General features: G+C 32.8%; 1 protein-coding gene across 6 annotated transcripts in view; it reads right to left on the bottom strand.

Annotated features, from left to right (window-relative positions):
- LOC113499210 (rho guanine nucleotide exchange factor 17) overlaps positions 1–21,731 on the bottom strand; it is a 118,334-nt gene extending 96,603 nt beyond the window's left edge. For 4 of the 6 annotated variants that reach the window (XM_026879590.1, XM_026879591.1, XM_026879592.1 and 1 more), the window contains exon 1: positions 21,357–21,730. The gene's annotated coding sequence lies outside the window, so the exon portion shown is untranslated. Of the gene's footprint in view, positions 1–21,356 lie in introns of all 6 variants that reach the window. The other 2 variants (XM_026879597.1, XM_026879595.1) reach the window with 1 other exon arrangement.
- Between the last annotated feature and the right edge of the window lie 918 nt (positions 21,732–22,649).

Raw genomic sequence — 22,649 nt, 5'->3', positions numbered from 1 at the left:
TTATTAGAGTAATTAGATAAGTACCGTTTACGTTAATTAATTATAATTATTGTAAGTGTCGATGACCTTCCCAACATGATCAATTAAGATATTTTTTTATTTATTTCTATCTCTCCACTGTGTATCCGTCTATCTGTGCGACCGTTTGTGGGTCTGCCTGTAACCCGTTTGTGTTTTCGAAGTAAATATAAATATACTTGGCGCTAGACTACAACTTATATTAAAATTTTGCTTCTCTTTATATCATATTCGTACGGAACCCTTGTGTCCAGAGTGCAAGTCGCAATTGCACGCTTTTACTTGAAGCATTTTTAGTCAAAGTTTCCCGTTCCTTCGTATTTTACGAAAATTTATTAAGGAGTAGAATACATTTACTTTTATAGCGTCTTTTCTTGTACAGTTATTTTTCTGTGATGTTCAAAGAAAAAACATCCGTAAGCAGGTCTAACCCCAAAATACCAAAGAAAGAATTTGGTCTCTCTGTTCATCCTTTGAGGCAAACAAGCGTGATGATTTAGACTTTATTTATTTATTTTCAAAGAACGGCACATAATACCACTTACACTTTGCTTAAAAAGTTACATTTTAAAAACTTACTCTTATACTATCTACAAACAAGATTAGTGAAAAAGACACAGTATTCTAACTAATTATTTCATCCATTATCCATTTCACAAAACTTCAAACATTCCAACATAAAAAATCGCCTAGCACTCGATTCCCTCGCAAACACGTCACACTCTGGTATTGAATCCAGGAAACGGTTTAACAATTTCGAAATGCGTGGAACTGTAATTTTGAAATTATGATATAAATAAAAATCTTCCTTATTTACTTTGCCTATGACGAAAACCAAATAAACCCAAAACCCAGTAGCTATACTGTCAGCTGAAACATTATCGACAATGATCAAAACAAAATGATTTATTACGTTTTTTCTCTTCACTATTTTATCGTGGCAATATAATTAATGTTCACGTAATAACAAATTTAACTTTTCGTTCTAAACACCTTTATTTTTATAAACATAAGATCGAAAATCGAACAACGATACCACTATAAAAAAAATTAAAAACAAGATTATATTTTCGGTTCAAATTTGAATGGTGTTAATCAAATGAGTCTTAATCCGTTGGGATTAGATTGAGATTTGATTGAGGTAGAGTTGTAAGTGTGTTTCGGGTATGTTTGTAATAGGTTAAGTGCAAAACCACGCACAGGCCAGTAAAGTTAATTGAACTTATAGTGTGACCTTTAGATGTATGGAACACAATTTGTTTTTTCTTTTTTATTGATGGCATGGGACGGAAGAGGTTGTAAGCAAATCATCGAGTAATAAAATTTATTTTTTTTGCTCTTGGCTGTATCTGTATTAAAGTTTGGAAGTAACTGTTTATTTTATAAAAGTTATGACTATGGGAAGTGGAATTTAATAAATTAGGAAAACCTTGTTTGTTTAAATTACAATACATACCTTTCATTATCTATTTTAAGGTGTTGGCTATAATAGTTGTATGATACCGCTTGTACCGGGTTCGATTCCCCCGTAGCACAAGCATTTGTGTGATCCACGTATGCTTGACCTCCATCTGGACATCTTATGCATGGGACTTGATTGAAAAAACAACCACGACACAAAGACTAGATTCCTTAATGCGGGAGTCGTTAAAAAATAGAGTATACGATTTCACACTTTACAATTTATCAAAAATCTTTTCTGCTTCAATAGAGCCGTCTAATCCCCACCTAATTGACTTACGAACGAACTTTTTATATCCTAAGATTACCTAGATGACGCAGCATCACACATGGCATGCTCAAAAGTAATAAACAGTTTCGAAATCACCAACAAAAGAAAGCCTAATAAAAAAAACAATAAATAAAAGAATCGAATAAAAACAGGCGAAGAATCGATTACACGGAATCGATACCAAATTACCATAATGATCACGCTAATATATGCTAATGACATTATTATGACCTCTAATAGTTCAATAAAATAATAATGTTTAAAGAAAAAATAATCTTAATTTCTTTATTAGAAATGTACCGCGGTCGGGTCACGGTTCAAACCGGTTTTTAAATCGATTCAATCGTACATTAAGATCGAATGATGAATCGATTTCTATGATCGAATCTTGTCCATGATTCTGTAATTTATTTCTCGCCGTAGTTTTATAGTAATGTTGCCGCATGATTAATTTGAGGCTTTTAAGTGAATATTTTTTTAAAAGGTTCGAGAAGAATGGTTATGTCGGCTCCATATCTTTTATCGCTTAAAATGTGCTTAAGGTCGAATCCATTGTACCTTATTGGCTGAAATTTATGTCATGTCTCCATTTGATAAGAATTTCCAGTCACTAGTGTATTTTTTAGTTCCGTTATGTATTTTGTTACTGTCAAATGTTTGAATCCGGGTGCACGGCAGTGCTTCCACCAAGTCGATTAAAAGAAATTACCATCCTTTTCTTTAATCCTTATTCACATCGAATAGATGATGTAGTACAACCTGGTGTCAAAACCACACAATTTTTACTGACAAGCCAAGTCAAAGCCAATGAAATTTGTGGTGTGTACATTGAAAAATTATCAAGTGAGCGTTTTTTTCCCGACAAGTCCTTTACAGTATTAAGCGAGCGATAATTACTTCATCACACGGACTGGAATTAAAAAAAGACGAAGTAAGATTCAAACTTTTGACTTTTAACTTGACAATTCAACAGTCTTACTACAAGGCTGAAATATTTGCAAAAAATTAAACTCTATAAAGGCTTATGGCTTTGCAATATTTGAGGCAGAAAAGCTTCATAATAATGACATAAAACTTAGATAGACACTCACTGTTAATGAATAACAAATTGCTTACTTCAAAAAGGCTTAACTCGCACAAGAGATAGATTAAATACAAATTAAATAAAACTCATTACATTAAGCTTTTATGTAAAACAAGGCAGTTTAAGAGCTAATCCGGTTTCCGATGGCCGTTTCAACAGCCTGATAAATAAACTGATACCGATGATTTAGGACTTAATTGAATTACATTGATTGATTAATGGCCCATTAAATATGGGGGACGAATTCAGAATGTACTATCAATTTATTTTTAAGTATAGTTAGAACTAACTGGTCAATTAGAATCTTTAATCTTGTAAAGCAAACCTGTCGTTCGTTTCGTACGAGTGGCTGTTGGTTATAGCTGAAGAACTTTACCCCCCTTTAACGAATTTAGATAAAGTAGCTTATGAGTTAACCCAAGGTGTCAACTAAGTCCATACAAAATTTGATCGAAATCGATAAAGCCGTTGGGAAGTGAAGAGGTAACAAACACACACAAGTACAATTTATAATATTAGTGTGATGGTAGTTCTTCCAAGATTAAGATTAAGACATTCTGATCTTTTTCTGTACTCTTGTCAGTCAGAAAGTTGCCCTTATGACACATAAGGGCAACGTTGTGACGGAAACATGAGACGTACCTAAATTCCGTCCTTAAAGATTCGATGTATCAAACAAGCAGAAACATGAGACAATTACGTTGTTTTGTTGGCCACCTTCCGGCCTCACTATCAGATCATGTCGAAAACAAAAAATATTATAACTTTCATGAGACGGATTTATCACTCACGCGTATTTATCGGGATAACCCGAGTAGAAATCCAGTTCGATCCAAGACTAGCCTAAAATCAAAATCAAAAGTTTTTATTTCAAGTAGGCCGTTTTTTAGAAACTTGACAGTCTAGGACTATTCTTAAAAATACGCATCAATAAACCGTCATTAGATTATTACACTGGCTTGTTAAAGATTTAACACACCCTAGAAAATGTTTAACATTTACTTTTCAGGCCGCGTACTATTTTAGTATTCCGAAAGATCGTCATACCTTTCCATGTTGTTTACATGACCACATACAATATAATCTTATCTCTTATCATAGACGATAAGAGATATCTTGCTGATCTAATAGTTAATCAGTCTTTGACAGCTAGGATAATATAAAGGCTTTGACATTAAATACTTCACTATTCGTATTCAATGCCATTGCACAAAATTGATTTAGAAGTATGTTTTTGATTTGCTATTACTTTTGTACATGTGCATGAACTTTTTAATAAGCAAAGGTTTAAATAACGAAAAATCAAGTATGACGAAATTCTTACCATGTAGAGCAACTTTATTCTAAATTGAGATTAAATTAAAAGTGTTTATAGTCTACCTTAAAAGATATACGTACATCTTTCAAGGTTAACAAAGATGCCCTTTACAATATTCAATTTTAGTGAACATCTAGGTAGTTATCACTGTTACAACATAGCTCCACAGCAACATAATTATAACCACGCGGACAGAGTCACGGGCAATAACTAATACTGAATAAAAATGTGAAAAACAGTTAAAACCATAATGAACCGTGACAATAATTAACGAAATCATTTATCAAACAATCCCGTTGTAATCCTTGATTATGACAATATATTTCGCGTTTAGTTAGCAAAGGTGCGGCTAAATTAACAACAGCCTTATATGGAACGATATTGTTGCTGAAATTGTTAATAGTTGACAGCGTTATTTGAGCCTTGGGTTCCGCAGGTATCTTGTTAACTTGATTTATTGTAATTACAACGTTTAAACTAACGAAAAGCACGATAAGACTCAATTATGAAAACGGAAAATTAACGTGATTGTAAGAAATGGAGCGATCCTAGTATATTAACAATTGGTAATCTTTTCAGAGTCTAACCTGGGATACTGCTTTCTTAAATTAATCTCTCACTAGTGTAGGTGTTTCAAAAGTCTTATTTCTTGCGAGGCGAAATTATTCTGAAGCAGCCTACTACCCGCACTAAGATATTTAACCATTGTCTCGCGAAGGGTTTCACAAAAATTCAAGTCATTTACAAAGGTTGTGCGACTGAGAACAAGTGATCATGTATCAAAAAATGCAATTTCCTGTGCGGGGATTGAATCCGCAAAATGAATTTGTCTTATTGGTTTTAACACTGGGCTATCAGCGAACTCTTTAAATTAATGTTATTGCACTATATTGGCTTAGTCTTTATTATCCAAGCTGAAGTTTCGAATACCTCATATTAGACACGTGACCAGGGAGGTATTCAAACGTACGCTTAAAATAATAAACGCAAATATTATCTATGTGAGAATATTATATTAACGGTATACCAAAAAAGACTATCTAAAACCTTAATTAACGTTAAATATAACAAAACAAAACGCATTAACAAAACAAATGTTTCCTTTAATCTATAAAATATCGCTGAACTAATACAGTTCCATTCAATAAAAATGTTCATAAATAACACAACACAAACTTATTTAATATGCATAGAACATTAAAATCAAGAATTTATAGGAAAACCATAATACTGTTTGACATTTGACATAATTTACGAGCCGCCATTAATCATTAAAGATATGTTTATTTATTGAGAACATTTGATTCGCATTTTATGTTAAGCATCTGGGTTCTTTCTTGGTATGTTCGTTTTTTTTTATAGATTTGGTATTGTGTATTACGCTCGTTTATATCCAGTTCCCGTAGTGTCAGGTACAAGGGCAGGATAAGCACTACTGTTTTTTTTTAAACCCACTCAGGTCCCTTTATTTGCCCTTCTTCTCCTGTCAATCTAAAACTGTTGCTGTTGTCTTCTACGTCCATTGCTTAGTACTTAGATCCTACTAATATTATAAACGCAAAAGTTTTATGTATGGAATTTTTGTTCCTCTTTCACGCGAAAACCACTGAACGGATTCAGACGAAACTTGGTACACGGATAGTTTATAAATAAGATTAATACATAGAATAGTTTTTATCTCGATTTTTTGATCCCGCTAAAACTTATACATAAATTAACAAAAAAAAGTCACCAGGGAACTCATGCCTGCGTCGGAGATCGAACCTACAATCGATGACTTTGTAATATAAATTCTACATAAAACCGCAAAGCTACATAAATACTGTTTACACTGAATTCGTGACCAGCGTGTAATGATTCACTTTAAGTTATCATTTCTATAAGTAGAGATGTAAATATTATAACACAAAAAAATGTTTAGAAGTGTCTTACAAATTGGATTTGTAAAGGATTTTTTTAAATCCGCGTTCTGTGTTGATCTTATTTAAATAAAATTGTTGATATTATTATATAACAGTACCCATGGCACCAACACGTACAAGTTATTGATTGCAGCAAAAGGATTTAATGTGGTAGATATTAATAAATGTTATAATATGTATTGATAAAGAATAACATAATCGTTGAGGCAGTCCTCGAAGGTGGTGTGAGGATCTTGTCAGATATGTAAGAGGGCAAAAAATCCAAAAGACTGTAATTTTTGGAAGGCGAAGGAGAAGGCCTATACACAGCCGAGAGATCTAAGCTCGAGAACTAATAAGAACTAGAAAAAAAATCAACTACGTCAAAATATATTTTTTTTCGTTTCGTTTCGTTTTTTCTTCTTTTCTGATTCACCTTTTAGAGTCATAAGCTGTGTTTATGCCAAAATTCATCCAGTTGCAGAGACAACTAGAGAAGAGGCAACAATCATACGCTCAGAACTTTCGATTTAATATTTCACAATGGCGTCACATTAGTGTCGTGAATATGAAATATTTGTATTTTATGTTTCTTTTTTAACGTTTGATCATAAACGTTTACTAGACTACTTCATATGGCGTCTTCAGATATCATTACTCAGCAACTTAATCATTCAACAAATTAATAATTATAATATTCACAATATTTAAACAAACTATGCAACTTATCAACTTTATTGCCCATTTCCCTTTAATGGAACCCCGCGGTGTAACGCCCAACAATTTGTCAAAAAATAATTAATGTTTTCTTTAATAATAAAATCTTAAGAAATTAACATAATTAAAGTTAACTTTAGATTTTTATAACCGGACCATTCATCATTCTTGTTAATTTAGTGTTTATTATAATTTATGACCTAATTTAATAATCTAATTAATTAAGATCTCGTGTTTTATGAGCTATAAAATAATTATATGAAAAAAATATTCAAATTATACGTCATGGTTATTGGTTTTATGTCTTTTTGTTGAATTTGCATAAGAATGTCGAATATACAATGGTAACGTTTATTTTTATTACCTCAATTTACTTTTTATTTAATTAATAGGATGCTTAAATTCACAAGCCTTCTAACCTTTATTCGTATAGATTTTGAACGTAGGTGTACAAAATAACACAACACAATTTCATGTAAAATGTTGCCAAGACGAGCCCATATGACTCGCACTATCGAAAAGTTATCAGATCTCATGTAGAGCCAAGCTTCTAACACTACACGCCCGAACTGAAAAACTTTTTTCTTTTCTAACTTTTTTGACTAAGGTGTCTGGGCCATTTCATTTAAGGTGAAAAATTAGTTCACTGTTCATTATTTTTATGTTATACAATAGTTCTCGTAGTAACGAACGAGATCAAAGTTTTCTATAATAATACCGGTCAAGTGGGAATGGACGGTGGGGGTTCCGTAAAAGTAGGCTACCAATAAATTAATTTATCACCCAACATATTTATGACCGTAACAACGGAGCTTACACTCGATCCGTATTTGAAAAAAAAATTTCGAATGGCTTTCAAGATTGGTCTTCTGTCACAAGGATATAAGTACAGACAGCGGTGCCTCAGTAATAGGGTCCCGTTGTTTTAAACCTTAAAAGCCCAATTTTTGTATTGTTATTAACACACATTTCTTTTTTAAATTACAAGACTCACCTTGTGAGACTGAGGTCAAATGATTATACAAATCGTAGAAATAAATCTATTAAACAAGTGAATTATTCGAGACAAAATTGATGAGTTTCCATTTTCTAGTAGTGTGTACTTAATAGCAGTTATTTGTCAAACTTTTTATACGTCTGACGTTTTTAAAGATTAATATTATATTCGTATAGGTATACTTAGCGAGGCAATTAGTGAAAGATGTAATCATTCAACAAGGTTTCATTGATTTAAATTTTGGATGGAAAGGAAGTATTAATTTGTTTTCAGACATACTTTTCAATATCATCATCCTAGTTTTTTCCCTACGATGTTTGTGTCGGCTACCAGTCTGACCGCATGCAGCTAAGTAGGTACCAATGATTTACAAGGAGCAACTTTTATCTCCCTCAATCGAGTTTCCTAGGTAACATGATGCCTCTTTTTAGCTCCTAACTAACCTTAAAGAACACCCCTGACAGTCGTTAAGGATAAATAGAAGCCGGGAATAAAACTTTTACACAGGTCTTGTATGTCTATTTGCAACGATCTTGCTCCTAAACTTATCAACTAATTTTGATAAAACAAAAGTAGGTGACTTTTGGTATCCGAATTTTTTGTCATGTTCGCAAAAACTAGTTCTTTACGGCCATATTTAAGCACTACATGAAATCACCTTTAAGTGACCTGCTTTTAATTTGGCCTTTTGCCTCGCACACTTCTGCTCAAATAGAATGGAATTTTACAGCACGATTCTGCCATTTTCACAAAACACACATACATTTCACTAATATACCACCGATCATCTTCAAGAAACAAACAGATACTTCACACAGTTTATCTCTGCCTACATTTCAGTCTGAATCTTGACTATAATTAAACAATCATAATTCTTCAAGGAATGCGGTTGGCAGTGTTGCCAGCAACCATCTCGTTTCCTATTACTTGACAAATTGTAATGCACATTATAAGTACAAAATTATTGACAGATTGTACCTGTGCCAAAATTCTATTCAAATGGATGAGGACATTATAATTTGTATGAATAAATTTAATTTCAATGTCTGTCTGTTTGTTCAAATTAGTTCAAATAGAGGAAATGAATGGCTTCCGGCATGACAAGCATACGATTTTCAACCCACTTCTTCAAAAAGGAAGAGGTTTTAAATTTTCTGTATTTCTTAATGCTTGTCTGTTAAATTTCGGGCTGTTTTAACCGATTTTGCTTATGCTTTTAATTAAGCAGAAATAGCTCTTATTTACTAACTCCGTTGGCTCTTCGACCCAAATTGTGTCTTGGCTTCTGATACGACACTTTACCCGATCCTTGGCCACTTCTCTCCACTCATCGGCGTCAAGCGCCCGAGGATCCGCCTCAATTGTGTCACTCAAGCGATACCTGGGTTGGCCAACAGGGCGTCTACCTGTTGGTCATCCCAGATACGCTTTCTTTACAACGCGATCTTCTCCCATCCTTTCGACGTAGCCGAGCCATTTGGTCCCATAAAATTTTCATCCACTTTCGAGTAGTATTTTTTAAACGCGGATAAAACCGCATGCTGTAACTAGTAATACATTTATAACAAATATATTTTAAACAAGATATCTTAATGTTTACATGATTGATGACAGCCGAGTTGTGTGGGTGGCGTGTCGTGGGTAAGAGATTAGGGAAGCCACTTCTCAAGCATGATTATAATTGTTCTATTGGAGAGCAAAGTCCTCTTAAACGGAGATTTCGAGAAAGTCACGATGAACATTACGTAGGCTGTAAATGCGTTTGTGAAGTACTTTTACGACGTGAAGGCTTTTGGTACTATTAAAAGAAGTATAAATGTGACTGTTCAATGACTACCGATAGCCGAGTGGTTATGGTCACCACGAAATACCTAATGAGCGCAACGTGTCGCGGGTTATGTCCCCGAAAACAATCAATTGAAGTGAGATAGATTGGTCATTAATTCAGCTTAAAGTTATACTAAGATTAACATGATATCATCACTAAGCAATATAGGTAGTTCATAAAAAACCACACAAAAACTCATAATCATTTGACATACTTGCTTATTACATTCAATTTACATACACAAGTACAAAAATAACCAATCATTATAATTAAATAAATATTCAAATTTCAACTTCAACTCATTAGGTACCAACATAACTTTCTCCAACATAACACCAACTGTGTCATATTTATTAAACATCAAAAGATATAATTAAGCGCTATTCATTGCGCACGCACATATGCTGACGGTGCAAATGTCTGAACAATTAAACAACGGCATTCATTCACGTTTCTTTTGTGGATCTATTGAAGATAAATATGTGATATTGAATTTGTATGTAAATAGGTATTATTAGTTTTCATTATTGTAATAAATGTAATGTAATGGAGAAGCTTGTGGGTAAACTACAACTGCACAAGTCGATCGATCACAGGTTAAGCTACACTTGATACGGTCGGTCCGTGGATGGGTTACCATCTATGTAAAAACGAGTTGTAACGTGGTAAGGCAGGCACGTTACATTGTTGCCCGGCTGTTATTTACACTTCTTTAACAGTCCATACTTTGGTAGTCAGAATCTAGAAAGTCTGACAGTAAGGGTATCGTATTGCGTAGGTTACTGGGATGAGGAGCTAGATGGGCAATCGCTCCTTGTAGAACACTAGTTCTTAGCTGCATCTGTTTAGACTAAAAGCCGAATCCAACATAGTTGGGAAAACGCTTGGATGACGCTGCTTAATTTCTAAAAACTTGATTACCGAAATGAGCATTCGCAAATGAAAAGAGGCGATAACCCCTGAGTTTGTTTCGACGTTTCTCTCAGGGTAGCCAGCTAGGAAATGTCGACACCAGGTAGTTTAAAAAATGACATTTAAAAGTGACGTCTATCATATTTGCAGAATAAGTTATTTCATTTCAAATACACCGTGATTTTTTAGTCGTCTTCCAAAAGCAGCCTAGTTCATCTATCCAATGACTAGAACACGTTCATGATAAAAAAAATAGTTATTTATGAGATTTGAATAAATTTACAATGCAATTTTTATTCAGTATTATGATGCAATTCGTAGTCTTTTAGAAACACAGCTCTGTTGCGAGTGCGGTCCGAGCCTTGTAACAATGGTGAGGGGCGCGGGCTGCGGCGTTTTTATCATTTTTTAGAGTATATGTCAGATTTCTCTTGTTTAATTTTTCTTCGTACTTATTATCTTAGTTGATGATAAAAAAATAATAATCGCGCCTAGGGGTATTTTACGTCGCATACAAGAACTGGGCTTCTTTTGTAAGACGACTAAAAAATCACCGTGTATAACCGCTGGATGAAACTGTGCCGTGCTGTGTACAAACATTTTTGCAGACGTGGAAGAGAGATGCTTTACATTGTGTATAGCGCTGTCTCGCTTCCACAACCATAATAAGATAACTTTAAGACGTGGTGGTAGACTCCCTGGTTTCCTTATAAGTCGTAAACAGGCAAAATTAAATAACTACATATTATTATACACATACACGTTATTACGATGTACTCATATAATATTGACAATATTTTATCAGTGCAAACAATCTGACAAAGGAACTGAGTCGCAAATGCTTTTTCACTGAAATCATTCTTTGTTTAGCCGCATTCTTCATACTGAGGAATCCTAAGAACTCTGTTAAGTCTACAAAATACATGTTATGAATATATAATATCATTTTGTTACTATAAAGCAAAAAGTTTAATAAAACATAAACGTGGCTCTGCAAGCTGCAAATCTAAAATGATCCCAAAGTAAGATAAAACTATCCTATGCGTTAATCCTGGTTATAAACTATCTATGTACATAGTTTGACCTAAATCCGTTCAGTGCTTTTTGGGTTGCGTGAAAGAGGAAAAAGCATCATACATAACAAACTTTCGTGTTAATAATATTAGTAGGATTCATACCGAGTTATTTTTATACAAAAGTCGCTGACATAGGCCCATTTTATTTTGAAGTGTTTTTGGGTCATTTACCATGTCAGTCTTTTTGCCTACAAACTCAGTTAAAAATAAGGCGAGACTAAAAACCAACATCAATAATAAATCTTACCAAAACCCAAAAATATAGGTACCCCTGAAATATATACCTAAGTTGTTTATTCGGTTAGAAGCTTAGGACAACTACCGAAACATATTCTCATAGGTATATTAAAAATAACCGACATTTAATGATCTATTTACCTATGGAACAAGACGATCGTTAAACAAATTATAAGGTGAACTCCCCAATTATCGGTCCAAGCCAAAGATAATTTACAGTTTAATTAAAAGAGATAATTAAGTGTTCCGATAAACTTAATTTATGATAATTAAATTAATGAAACGGTGATTTTAAAGGTTTTTTATTCAAAACTGGTATTAAGAGCTTTGTTTATTTAATAAATTGACAATGAGCGTAAGTTTTTATTAAAAATTTTATATTCTATTTAAATTCAGTACTTTGAAGAAATTAGTTTATATGAAAAATATTTAGACACAAATAACAGGTTCTAATTAATACAATAAGCAGTCACATATACAGATATTAATTAATAAGTTTTTCAACGTTTGCAAACAAATGCAAGTCTGACAATAACCACTTATAGGTACCTCAAATAATTACGTATACGCAAAATTCCGCGAATACCTTAAAAGTAAATGGCGCCGTCGTCAAATGTTTGCTTTTTATGCAAAATATGTTATTTTTTTTGAAGAGCTTAAAGGATGATAAATATGACCTTGGCTCTTACTTATACCACGGCTTTTGTCATATAGATAAATAAATTACTCCAAAAGTTTTTAACTAAATAGTCCTTAATTTTATTACTAGGTAATAGTAATTTTACTAGACACTACGACTTATAAAATATCTCTTAAAACATATTATAGAGAAATTAGAGTCACTAGAGTCATAATCATACTCATAGTAAACATAATAACATAGTAGTATTAATAATAAAACTAGTGTATGTTTTATTTTTTCGAGTCATTATCAATATTCAAGATGTTTATCTTAAATGATAGTAATAGCTTATAATTTATTCCTTGTAGAGTTAGCAAAAAAGTGCCCGCGTTACGTCGGGGAGTGTTGGTAATGAGAGTTTTTTGTTGACCGTACTCTAGATATGTGGAGTATACACTAATCTGCATAATTGTTTTATGTGGAACAGAGTTAGGAATGATTAGAAAAGGCAAAATCACTTTGGTTTGATTTTTGGAAAGGCGGGGGAATCTACATGGACACCCGCTACCTAGAGGGAGGGAACGGGTAGTGTCAGACTCTTACAGACTAAACCTAAACCGATGTTCTAGGTCATCCATTTATTGGTGTTGGAGTAGGCAGTGTTTTTTTCCCAGATAGTCTAAAATTAATATTAATGAAAATATAACTATTATTATCAAAATAATGTTGTTATGATATGTTAATATTATTATTCTGTCTAGTTTAATAAACATGGGTAACATATCTGATTGTGTAAACATGAATTATCTAACATTAGTTGACAATGACCCAAAAATAGAAAAGCTAAATCTGTATTTATGTAGGGCAAGAGAGATAACAATAGAAAATTCTGCTAAAATATTTTTAAAAAGGTTTTACTATTTTTAAAAGAAATGTGTTGCGTATTTTTTATCATCGGCCAATGTATCTTTACACTAAAAAAGTTTTAGAAAAAGCGTTTGTGTAAGAAAAACACTAAAATTAACCATATTATTATTATAAACAAATTCCTACAAATATAATGAAAGTGATTATCTCAAGAACACAAGTTTTAGAGACAAAGTTAGCATCACAACAGAAGACTTAAGTGGCCATTCTTAGAGCAATCGATAGGACAAAAACTGAAATAGGCTAATCATAAAACAATCGCTCTTACTAGCTTTTTGATAAAAGAGAGTTTTAGAGGCTTCATTTAGTTTTGAACTATACAATTGTGCCTTCCTCTAAATCTTCATAAGTCTATAGTACCAACGCCAGTCCAGTCATATGGCTGTCAATGTTACATTATTTGTGGTCATTATTGTGACAGCGTAAACCGCTCCCACTGTCATGGCCGCCGTGACGTCATAGGATCCTTTTTTAAATAGCCGTGTGGTCCACGACTCAACTATGCAACTAGTAATATATGGCTTCTTAAAGATATGATATTTTATGAATCGCTTATTAATATCTACATATTTACTCTCTACTAATATTGTACCGTGCGGGCTGGTTCCATGAAGCACATAATAGGCAATTGTGGAAGGATTTGGGGGAGGCCTTTGCCCAGCAGTGGGACACAGTGGGCTAGATTTAAAAAATATAAGTGTAATGTAAATTTGTTTCGCTTTCAAACATACTATCATGACGAATCATTGAACTCATCTTATTTGAGTGATTAGAAGTAACACAGTGATAGACTACGCGGGCGGAGCCGCGGGCTACTGCTAATGATATATTATTGTTAAGCAGGTTTTCCAACAAATAACGTTGATGTATTATTTTATATTTTCAGTACTGCGGTTAATTTATATTACTTACATTTTGCAATTGTTAATAAATATTTCACGTTATTTTAATTGCTTATAAGTTTTTTAACGTGAATCACAATATTTTATTATTTATTTTTAACTTTTTATTTTTCCAGAATATAATGAGGCAATCCAGCCACTCCTACACAATTAAAACCCATACAATACACGACTTTACAAACTGTCAAGCAACATTTTAATTATCATAATGAGCGCACAAAGTAATGTCACCGTAATACTTTATGCCACTGACATTTAATTGTAATTTACATGTCCCGTTTTCATTTAACTTTCACTAAATTGTAATTTTATTAACGTCAGCCATCAATCTTTGGTATGGACTGGTTATTAAAAGATTGAGTAACGATCGAGGAAAATGTTGGGAGCCACTGATTGTCTGGGATTGAATTACGGGAATTTTGCCGGGATGCTGAACCTTTGGTAGAGTTCTTGAAACGTTTTGCAATTAAATTTCGAACGCAAAATATTTTGATGGCACACTTAATTATAGACTTTTAGATTATTTTAGATAATAATATCATTTTCAATCCATAATTATCATTTCCAAAACTTATTTAACTCGAACCCTTTATTAATCTAGATAAACATTTATAGTGTATCGCTACCTTGGAAGACAGAGATATACGCCAAAAAAAGTAAACAATTAATATTAAAATAAAATCGAGCGATTATCCTTTCATTGTACTGGTACCATGACGAAAACCTACCAAAACTATTGAATAGTATGGAAACCTTACTAGACTATTTACTAACACATAGTATGAACAACTTTGGCTAATGAACTAATATCCCATCTCGCCTAGCATGCTATTATCTCAATAAAGCTATTGTATTAACGCTTATCATTCCAAGAACTGACCGGCTGCGTTACAATACTCAGAAATAATCTGCCAACGAAATGTTTGCTTGTTCGATTTATTTAAATATTTCCTTGTTTAATATTTTAACTTTGGGAATTCACTCTCCGTTTAATTAATGTATGTGAATGAATATAAAGGAGTAACAATTATAACAGTTACAAGGCAATATGGCACCTCGGCTGGCCTGTTGGTCTAGTGGTAAGTGGCACTGATTGCTATACGGGAGGTCGTCGTTCGATTCCCACCTGGTGCATAATGATATTTTTCTAAAACGGCTTGCGCTCTAAGGAATTTAGTCCTTGTGTCGCGGGTATTGTGTATTTAAAAATATACAAGTATACAGAGGAGCTCGTGGCTAAGCTATAACCGCATAAGTGATTCGATCACAGGTTAAGCTATGCTTGACGCGGTTGGTCCGTAGATGGGTGACCATCTTTGTCATAACGAGTTCCTCCGTGTTTCGGAAGGCACGTTAAATTGTGGGTCCCGGCTGTTATTCTTACATCTTTGACAGTCGTTACAGGTAGTCAGAAGCTTGAAAAAGTCTGACAGCCAGTCTAACCAAGGGGTATCGTGTTGCCCAGGTAACTGGGTTGAGGAAGTCAGATAGCTAACATAGTTGGGAAAAGGCTAGGCCAATGATGACAAGTATACAGTTGTCTAGTACTTAAAACTCACATTACTACATTAGATAGGAAACTATTTTTTGAGGAAGTTCGTAATACTTTCAGAGAAAATATCGTTTATTTATGATTATACATGTTGGTGAACTTACAAAAGAGAAAAATTGCCACCGTCTTTTAAAAAACATACTCATATTTCATCGTCCATTGCTGGATTACAGTCATTAAACTTCAACTACTTTCGATCAGAACTTTCGTAAATTAAAATGAACGTAAACAGTTTATATTTAAGTGGCTTTCAAATATCAAGAAAAAGGGTATTCTATAAAAAAGTAAGTGTTTAATATACTTTATGACACAAATTACTAGAGGGGTTATATCAAAAATTGGATCAATAAAAATTCTGATTAGCTCAACAAATCATTAAAAGAATACAAAATATTAAGACTAGCTATTTCCCAACTATGTTGGGGTGGGCTACCAGTCTAACCGGTTTCAGCTGAGTACCAGGGTTTTACAAGGAGCGACTGCCTATCTGACCTCCTCAACCCAGTTACCTGGGCAACACGATACCCCTTGGTTAGACTGGTTGTCAGACTTCTCAAGCTTCTGATTACCTGTAACGACTATCAAAGATGTTAGAATAACAGCCGGGACCCACAATTTAACGTGCCTTCTGAAACACGGAGGAACTCCCTATGACACAGATGGTCACCCATCTACGGACCAACCGTGTCAAGCATAGCTTAACCTGTGAGCGTTTCACTTATGCGGTTATAGCTTAACCACGAGCTCCTCAATTAGCTATTTCAACTAGCTATTTCCCGCTATAAATAGAAAATAATTCCACAGGAACACAAAATAGGTATAAAAAGTCTATCTAACTTATATGTGTTTATTATGTCTATTGCAACTTGTACAACTTTTTGAATCGTTATAATTAACTCAAAAACGATGGCTCTTTATGTAGATTATTTTATAATCTACAATTTTTGTGAGGATATTTTGATGGTGAAACTTACCGTTTCGTTGAAAATTGTGAAAAACTCATATTTCTGTTTTTTTCCATACAGGGGAAAGATGGGATTTCAAATTTTATTTTTATAGATATTCTTAACAACCTTACTGATTTTCAAGGATATTTATGTAGCTTCGAATGTGTCAATTGAATGGACTAACTAACGTTTAATATTAGAAGGATAACATAATATCTTGGATCTAAAGACTTCGAAATAGGACCCCAAAACATTATGACGCAATAAAAAAACTATTGCCATGACTCCATCAAGGTAACATAAAACGGAACTATTAAAACTCGGATGAATATCATAGACAAAGCGTTTATGTCTGTTATATTTAACTGTAACTTTACTGTTAGTTGTTTTATAGACACCTTATTTGGTACCTTTTCAGAAAATACTAGGTTTAACTGTTGCAAACAATAGTTTAAACGCTGCAAGTCTTTAAATTGTCAAAACAGTGTCTATGGGATTCAACTTTTGAAAAGGCAACCGTCAAAAGAAGAAAGCTTTTTAATTCTCCTTTTATCAGTGAAAAAGCTTTTCCTACTTTTGGATAAACGCGAAATTTTCTATGTATGGATGTTTGGTCCTCTTTCACGATAAAACCACTGAACGAAATTAGACGAAACTTAGCACACGGATAATTTATAACCAGGATTAACACAAAGGATAATTTTATGAAAGATTTTATGTTCAGGTGTGATCATTTTCGATTTTTAGGGGACGAAACCGCGGGAAGCAGCTAGTTTTTTTAAAAAAAAGCTTCCCATTTCTTGAATCATGTTTTCTTACAAGATTCTGCTTACGACTGCTGTGGCTGTGTTGATTAAAACCTTAATATCTAAGATCTGCAAGGTTTTTTGTTTACAATTAATAACTCGTTACGCCGTTGTTTTGATTGAGTCAATTACTGGTCAGAAATTAGTTTCTTATTTCTCACGCTGCGTAATTATTACTAAAGAGGCTGATTTAATATTGTAGTTTGGTAATCTCATATTGTATTGAATAGAAATTGGTGTACAACAATTATTTTCGAGAAAAAAAATGTACATATTTTGCTTTTAATTAGAGCACCAAACTGGCCTGATTACTCTTATTCTGAACTAAAATGTTAATTGTAAAGTAAACAAACACTGAATTTAGATTATCATATTAGCTGTCCAATACAATGACTGGCTAGCACTACGTTGCTGGTTTGTACCCAGGGTCCCACATACACCACAATAAGGAAAGCAAATAAATTGAATTGAATAGGAAATTGAATTGACGTGATCAATTCAAGGAAGATTCCTTTGCTTTACGTTATTATATTAAGAAATAAATTTTAAATAACACTAAAAAACAATTAATTACAACTTTTCTGTAATAATCTTCTTCATAGACAACAAATAAGTCTTTATTTCTTTCCTCCCAATGACGGATGATCGAAAGATTGAATCCTTTGATCTCAAATCATGTTATAATTCACTCTTTGATACTATTTAGACCTCTCAAGGTTCATTGAACCCAGTTCATTAGGCGGCCTTATGAATTCAAATTAATGCCTTTGTATTTTTAATATGTATTTTTATTTATTTTTTGGTTTTTGGTTCCTTATCTATATCTTATATCTAGACAATAAAAAAAACAACTGCTGATTAAGTTATTAGTTACACCTAACATAATTATGAGCAATCCTCTTGAATATTTCAATTAATTAATTTATAAATATACGGGCAAAGGATTCCGACTAAATCACATAATATATTATCGTATATGTTGAAACAAATATAAAAGTAACGCAGCCCGTCTGTATGTTACGCTTTGACGCCTAAACTGCTTCACAAGTTATGAGGTGTTTTTCCTAATTAAAAATACAGACTTAGTCATTTACTGTTTCAGATTTTATAAGTAGGTTATAAGTATTTTTAATAACTGATCTTAATTTCTGATTGGTTATCTATTTTGATTGATAAATTAATCGTCATTTGCCAGTGAATGATAATTTTAAATTACATTATATTTAATTAGTTCACGGACACCTCATTATACTGTTCTAAATAATGTATTTTTGTTTATAAAATAGATTTCATAATTTTTTTTAAATATGTACTTTTTTGGTAAGTAAGTAGAGGTAAATAGAGCTTTTTAGAGTGCCTTAGCCAAATAACGAAAAAAAAAAGATGCCACAATCACCGATTCGGCATTTCCGTCTATCTTCACGACAGCCAATTTATTTATGCATATGCATATATAGGCAGGTATATATGCATATTGATAAATGCAGAACAGAGCGTCACGTTCACAGAATAAAGTATTTACTAACATGCAACTCTTAATGACTACGATTGAAGAAATAAAAGTTATTGAGTAATATGATCGAGTGTGTAAATTAATGTGAAGGTTAAACAACGTCGTGTTTGTGTGTTTTTATGTTTGAGATATTAGTCTTATACGTTTTGGTAGAAATTTACTTTCTATGATTTTGATTTTTATAGAGTACATGTTACGATATTATTTTTGATTATTTCTTATTTTTATAAATACATAAAACTAATTGGAAATCCAGTTTAAATGTGCCCACCAAATCAATAACAGATTAGATATTATTATTACTGTATTAATGCAGTGCAATCAAAAGCCCAAAAGTCAAATATTGAAAGAGAAATAAAGAAAGTTCCTTCCAATACCAAAACTCTTTCGATTATCGAACAACATTAAAACAAAAACTACATTCGAAAAAAGAACACCTCTGTTTACTTAATCAGGTAATCATAGACAAGTTTAGCATCTGTTTGCGATGAATAAAACTGTATGCTCTTTGGTTAATGACCTCTCATGCAAACTTACAAAAGATCCTCTTTACATTATGTCATGTATGAATGGCGTTTTAAACTTTTAATCTTTGCGTGTTCAATCATAATTAAGGCGAAGTATGTTTTTGTACAAATTATTATAATTGAAGTATTCTGAGAGTGCCAGAGAACGTCATAAATCACTTCTGTGTGAAATATTGAGTTTGATTCGGAGTTAATTTGGAATATTTTTTCTGTTTTTGATACACTATTCTGGGTGTAACAAGTATGTTATTATTAAATTATTAACACATTGAACTGAAATACATGTTTACAAACGTTAAATGTGGCAGAAGTTGTATTTTATAAAATTTACATTTATTTTTGATAGATCTTAACTTCCGTACATTTTTGGTGTTTAGCCACTAGATTAGCGTTACCTAATACAGTCATAAATAATACAGTCCTGGAAGGATCAATGATGATAATGAATTTATTTACATAAGCACAGCCTGCATTCCAGAAAAATCATAGTTTTAAGAAACTCCTATACAAATAATGACAACAACGTATTAATAAGTAGCAATAACATAATCATTATATATCTAACATTGCACTTCAAGAACTAGGACACACCGTTAACGAGCAATAAAAACTAATACGTCAGCAACTTCCCCTTAAGACGAGGTTTTTTATTAATCTGCTCTTAATCAATGAAGACGAATCAATCATGGTCCAAAGTTCAAATACAGTGGACTTGTTCATCAGACTTTATGAAACAAACTTAGTACTAGGGATTTAAGATTGCAGGCCTCGGTTAGGACTTAAGTCCGTGTTAAAAAAGGAATGCAGAGAGAGAAATAGAAAAAAGGAACTCTATGTCTTTAACTATAATAACTAAATTGCAGTGTCCTTTGTAGTATTTCAAATGAAAGAGGTTTGGGATTCAGAGATATGAGACCTCCTTGGGAGATTTTTAGTGTGTATTGTTAGATCTAGGTTCTAAACAGGTATTGTTGAAGAAGAGGGAACTAAAAAGAGGGAACTAAAATATAAAAGCTACATTTTTTTGTTATCTGACGGAATATGACTATTCTTTTGTTGGTACTAGGAAAAACTTGGATTGGTTATAATAATGATTTACCAATAAAAACCACCATTGGTAGTGTTTGGGTAGTTTGATGTCAATATTTCATTATACTTCACATACTCTACATGGTCAGTTATTTAGCTTTCTATAAACTATAGATGCATACCTACTATGTATCCAAATTTAAAACTGAGAAAAAAAAACGAAAAAACTGTCACCGAAAAAATAATTTAGAACTACTTTATCCTTATTGAAGTATAGATAAATTCGTCAAGCACAGCCACTTAGAATCTAATTAGAAAAACAATACATTTCGTAATCATAATAAAGCAATCACATATTCAACTAATTCTTCGCCACTTAAAATCTCTTAAATTTAAATTCTACAGACATTTAATCTGATCTCCCATTGTTTTGTTTTTTGCGACTCTTTTTGCAGCTTATGTTAAGTAACAAAGCACTCGAATATCTTTAACTGAAGCTCAAGTAGAAAGGTAATTCACAGACAAACTTTTATAGTTGCACAGTTTGAGCAAACTCTCACAGAAAGTCTAGCTTCCTTAAGATATGGAAATTAAACCACAATGACTCCAATAAAAAAGGAATTCAGCTCACCAACGCTTGGGTATGCATAATGCCAACCCAGGCAACAGGACCAAAAACAATAAAGAAAGTGCACGCATAAATCGACTTACCAGTTTTTGTTGAATCAAGATAAATTGTTGTACTAATCGACAAGATGTTGTACCCGTACCGAAACCAATTTCACCGTACCAAAACTTAACACAACACAAAATGCAAAGTTGCAAAACTAAATGTCACTGAACGAACATAATATCACAGAAAACTTTTCGTTGAAAACGTTTTAGAACGTTGAAAACACACTGGTCCACTGTTTTATTTATAATACAGAATGTTTTTGTGATTAAAAAACGATGATTGGATGATGCGTGGAAGGCGTAGCGTCGCCCTGCGCGAGCGCGGGCCGGTCTAAAACTGACCGAACCGGTCGAATCGCGGGGTCTCCGAATGAATCGTGACCGTTCTCCATTAGGCCCGATACACGCTCACTTCACTATGTACGTGAGTTTTTGTTAATATTACTCTTACTTTACTCATTGTTATAAACTCCTTTAAATGTTTTAACACTATATTTAGATTAGGTCCGTTTTTAGAACTGTTATACAATATATTCGTTTAGATATCTCGGTATTTCCGTCGCTCTATATTTAGTGTGTAATTAAGGGCTTTTGAAATGGTTTGTCTCGATTTTATCTCTTTTATATGAGATAATACAATCTCTGTAATCAATGAGGTATTTAATCAAAAAGACATTATCATACAGTGCATTTAATTTACTTTATTTTAATGTTCAGTATTTCGAGATAATTTGTTAACTACATTTGTCTTACTGCAAAGCAAAAGAATCACACACAGCAAACAGGATATGAGAGAAGAATTGATCTTCTCCCATATCCTGTACAGGGTATGAAGTGACAGTTTTTATCCAAGAAATTTTTAATTTTTTATGCAAGCTTATTGCATCTTAACTATTAATGAGCTTCTAACATCCGTTACCACCTATCTAAAGTTAGTCTCTCATTAGCAATAGCATCATTGTTTTAAATAACAATTTAACAGCAGTCATAAAGTTACCAATGTAAACAAATCATCAATTCTACACTATTGTTATGGTCTAAAATTACAGAGTACACAACATTCTTTACGATGTTAAAATATAGCAAATTAAAGTGTAGGTACTTTAATTTCTACAAATTGGATCATTAAATAGAGATCTCCTGACGTAATTCTAAAAAATAACATATTTGCAACTACTTGTGTCATAAATGAAATGAAGAATTTAAATCGGAGGTGGATGAAGTTATTAATGAAATGAGTCTTCGTATTGATCATCAGTAAAATAATCCCGAGAAAAGGGCTGTTATGATAAACGTAATATTGTGATTCAAAGGAGAAATTGATGCTAA

Source organism: Trichoplusia ni, chromosome 12 (assembly GCF_003590095.1).
Source record: "Trichoplusia ni isolate ovarian cell line Hi5 chromosome 12, tn1, whole genome shotgun sequence".
NCBI classification, from domain to species: Eukaryota; Metazoa; Arthropoda; class Insecta; order Lepidoptera; family Noctuidae; genus Trichoplusia; species Trichoplusia ni.
This window is presented reverse-complemented; position numbering and strand designations above follow the sequence as displayed.